Here is a 5,000-nt window from a genome sequence, read left to right on the forward strand (position 1 = left end):
AAATATCTCTTAAATATTCCATATCAGCATTCTTTCAAAATATTCTTTGAACATATATCAATTCCAAAATATCGTATTAAATATTTTGTCTCTACGTTCTTTCAAAATAACTTTTAAATATTCCATCTCAGCGTTCTTTCAAAACACCATTTAAATACATACATACATATATATATATATAATATATATATATATATATATATCACTTGCAAAACAAAATATCGTTTTAAATAAACAAGATTAACAACTTATAATATACCCAAAGATGAAATATATCGAAAGATAAAGAATAAAAAAAATATATACCCAACAATTACGAACAGAAAATACAACAACGGACGAAGAAAAAAATATATTATACCCCAAAATGAAAATACAATTATTTAACAAAGAGAGTAAAAAATTGATGTAGAATAAATATCCTAATAAACAAACATACACCCAAAATAAGTGGAAATAGAATGTACAAGAGATAAAACCCAAATAGAAAGCCTAAGAATGGAAAGAAAACACAAAAACAAAACATAGACAAAGAGTAAGATGGCCGAAAATGACAACAAATGAAGATACAGGAAATAACCAAAGATGATTCCGACTAAAAATACAATATTAAAAGTAATAATATTAATAACGAAAACAGCAAAAATATAAACAATTCACTTCAAAGAACGTTGAACTAGGTGTTTTTATATATAACGTAAATACATCTTTAAAACATAAATAATCCAATTTTTGTCATTATTTCCGTTGTTTTGTTGTACTGGTTCAGCTAAAGATACTTTTCAACACCGCGTGAGGTTTATACATACATATATACACATGCATGCATATTCGCCAGTTGTAGCGACGTGGACCATTCTTAAGAATTACTGATGGTTTGCGCGATGGCTTTGTTTAAAGCGATTCTTATTTTATTAAAAAAGCACATATTTTTATGAAATATTATTAGGAATTGTATTTAAAAATTGTTAAAATGACTTGTGGATCGCACAAGTACGTAAAACAAATTTATTGCAGATAAATTTTGGTTTCAAATTTTGGCACAGTACCAGCAATTTCGTGGGAGGGGTACATCGATTACATCGACCCCAGTGCTCAACTGGTACTTATTTTATTGACCCCGAAAGGATGAAAGCCAGAATCAACCTCGGCGGAATTTGAACTCAGAACGTACAGACGGATAAAATGCCGCTAAGCATCTTGCCTGGTGTGCTAACGATTCTATCAGCTTTCCGCCTTATTGTACATAAATTTTAACAACAAATTCTTACAAGGACCCCAAAGGGCTATATGGACCCCGGTTGAGAACCGCTGGTTTAAAGGCAGAAGAGCTATGCACGGTCAGCCTCACTCTCTTGTCCGTGACCATCTTCAGTCCACTGGCACGGACTGAGGATGGAAACAGAAGCAGGGGATGACCAAGATGTCTTATATTTTCATCGTGTCCTCTGCACTTCAAAACATGTTACTGCAGTTACCTTTCTTTCAGTTGATCTATGAAAGTTTATTCCGTAGAGTCCGCCGGATGCAATCTTATCTTCAAATGCACAGGTTAAGTGGGACCTTGAAAGGTGCTACTATACCGGGCCAGAGCAAAACTGTGAACAATAGTAGTTAAGGGTTCGGTCCACAATCTTCAAAAAGCTGGAGCTCCTCAACCAGGGCCCCACTACCAGATGTGGCTTAGATTCATATCCAGGACATACATACATACATACATACATACATATATACATACATGCATACATACTCGAATGCTATCTCCAACTTTGGAGGCACAACTACCATCCTTGTTAAATAACTGGTTAGTCTTCAGATGAATTAACTGAGGGAGCCTTTTATTCATGATCGTAGTGATTTTTGATAGAAACTTGAATTTAGCATGCAGAGAGTCACTACAAACAACATGGCTGGACACATCAACAACACAATCGAAGAACAGAACGAAAACAATAGTTCAACAAGTAAACAGATTCTTTCTAGCTGTGGTTATAAGACGAAACCGTAACTACAAAACTCATTTCTTTTGGAGTTATGAATTGAATAATGATCTTCGAAACAAAACCCCGATGTTGGCTATATGAATCGATTTAAATCCTGTAGTGTACACCACAAAGCATATTGGGACGATTTGCATCCAGAATTAAATCATTTTACTGCGAAGCAGCTACGCCAACAAGCAACATTTGTAGAACATAGGAAGAAGGTTAGTAACAGTAACTTCATTTAAAAATCGAAAATTAACCTTCTTCCCAACTCTATAAACAAAAACGAAAACGTGAATCATGTAAGACCACTCCGTGGTTTCGCAGCTAGCGACATTCCAACAGATTCCATAGTGCCTGCCAGCCAAACTACATTTCTGGCTCAAGTAACTGACTACTGACACCCTACAACGACTATGGTAAAAAGCAGGCACAACCGCAACGATTATTATAGTTGTAGTTGTGGTAGTCAGGATTATATGCCAGTGAGATGTGCCCTTACTGAAATTTTCCGAGAAAAAATAACTTTGGCTTTGAAGGACTCTCTCAAGAAGAGAGTATTCTTTACTAAAGTAAGTAAAAAAACTACCTGATACGATTTCAAAAGCTGTTAACGAAATTGGTGATGAGTATTTACAACAGTGTGGAAGATTAACGCATGTGTATATACTCTGGCTACTACTGTAAAACAATATATGAATGATATTCAAAAAGTAAACAAAACCGAAGTAACAAAGAAAGTACCATCATGGGTTTTGAAGACAGAAAAAAAGATAACTGGTTTACAGAAGACCATCAGTCATGTACTGATGCTTACTGCATGCAAACAAGCAAATCACAATACGTCCCACCAACAGAAAGTAAAGAAGGAGATAGAAATGATGTTTGGAGACAGCAAAAAGAGGACACTCACTTGCAAACTGATTACCCTCAAGCAAGAGCTAAAAGCTGTCAATGAAAAACTCCGACATCAGAAGAGAATAATCGAGAGAACAATAAACAAAAAAATTAACTGCAACCAGGCAGTAGAATACAGAGACATGAGAGGAGGAGCAATAAATATCACGAAAGCTCCTTCACAAGAAGACAGACTCCTTCTGGAGGAAAATCTGGAGTGAGGAGAAGGAATTTAACCAAAATGCTCTGTAGTTGAAAGAAATCCGGAAAAGTTATTGCTCCTGCGTTACATCTAAGACATACAACGGAAAAGCACCTGGAAGAGACTTGATCGATGGATACTGGTACAAGAAGCTAACATTCTACCGACCAACATCTTATCAATCTGTACCAGTAAGCTTTCATTGGGAACAGTAACATACCACACTGGTTAGCTCTGGCAGAGACAAAATTGATCCCCAATTGGAGAACCACCCACATGGCAAAAAAAACAAAACAAAACAAAAAAACTACTGGCCAGTTGCACGCCAGAACTTAATGTATAAAATATATACAGTATGTTTAAACCTCTTCCTCCAGGACCATTGTGAAACCAATAACTTATCCCAGCAGAACAAGCAGCTTGGAAGAAGGGAGTCTGGGGATGTGCCGAGCAATTGTTAATCAACAAAACTGTGATGGCAGAGGTAGTTTCAATGTGGCTAGATTACAAGCCTTTGTCTCTGTTCCCTACTCATGGATACTAGAAGCCCTTCAACTTGCTAAAGTTCCAATGAGAATAGTCAAAGCCATAGCAGACCTGACTTCATCGTGGGCCACCATCATGAAAAACACAAAGAGTGAATGTATTATCACCGATAGAATACAGTATTGCAAAGGGATATTCCAAGGAGACAGCCTCTTTTTGTGATGTTGTTTATACTTACTGCAAATCCCTTGCCATTCATGTTAAGGAAGTCTGAAGGATATCTCACTGGTTCCCAAGGAAACTGAAATACCAAAATTACACAGTTTCTTTGTGGATGAAAAAGAGCCTTGACCTAGTTACAACATTCTCAAAAGATGTAGGGTTGGAGTTTGGTCAGAATAAATGTTGTTATATGGTTGAGAAAAGGAGGAAAACTATAAACCAGACTAGTAACATCTCCATCAATGATTTGACTGTTTCCCCTGTATCTGACGAGGAATGTTACAGGTATCTGGCGGTGGATGAAAATATATCTTACAATGGCACCTGTAACAAAACACGTGTCACTAAAGAATATTACAGCCGAATAAAGAAAATTTGGACCTCATAACTCACTGTATTCAATAAAACAGTGGCCCGTAATGTGTTTGCAGTGCCAGTACTCATATCAACATTTGGACTGCTTGATTGGACGCTTGATGAGATCCGAGCCATTAATGAGAAAACCCGAAACATACTAACAAGCACACATAATTTCCACATAAACAGTGACGTAGACCGCCTCTACCTAAAACGTAAAGAAGGAGGCAGAGGCTCAACATCGATCCAAAATGCCTTTGAATTCGCATCATATCCCTTCGGCAACATCTTTTAATCACCAAGTGTCAAAATGCATCCCTTGACCAAGTTTGCATACATGAGGCTGATAACATCATAAGACTTGGAAGGCAGCTCCTTGAGCAACACTCTTTGTCCGATAACAAAGAATACATGCCTAAAGAAATTGCACGACTCTACCGTAACATATCATCAGATGAAAGGATGAGCCTATATAAGCAGAAGATTATGCATGGGTATGTTAGTAGAAAGCTCCGTAATGATAGTAACATCGATCATCAAATCAGTTTATCATGAACAAATAGCCGGATTACTACCTCTCACTTTGAAGGTTATGCGTTTGCAATCCAGGAACAGAAAATATCAACCAAGTACCTGATGCACAATAAGGATAGAGATGCAGGAAAAGCCATAAAATGTGACAACCGATACAGACTCTGTGGAGTTCATACTGTAGATATCACCCGCATCATATAGCAGTTGTCCGAAAACGCCATCTACCGATGAGTCATGACGTTGTAGCGAGGACACTCTATAATGAGATCCGTCAGAAGGATAATCCCGAGCGCAAAGAAATAAAACCCCACAATATG

This window comes from Octopus sinensis, linkage group LG1 (assembly GCF_006345805.1).
Source record: "Octopus sinensis linkage group LG1, ASM634580v1, whole genome shotgun sequence".
NCBI classification, from domain to species: domain Eukaryota; kingdom Metazoa; phylum Mollusca; class Cephalopoda; order Octopoda; family Octopodidae; genus Octopus; species Octopus sinensis.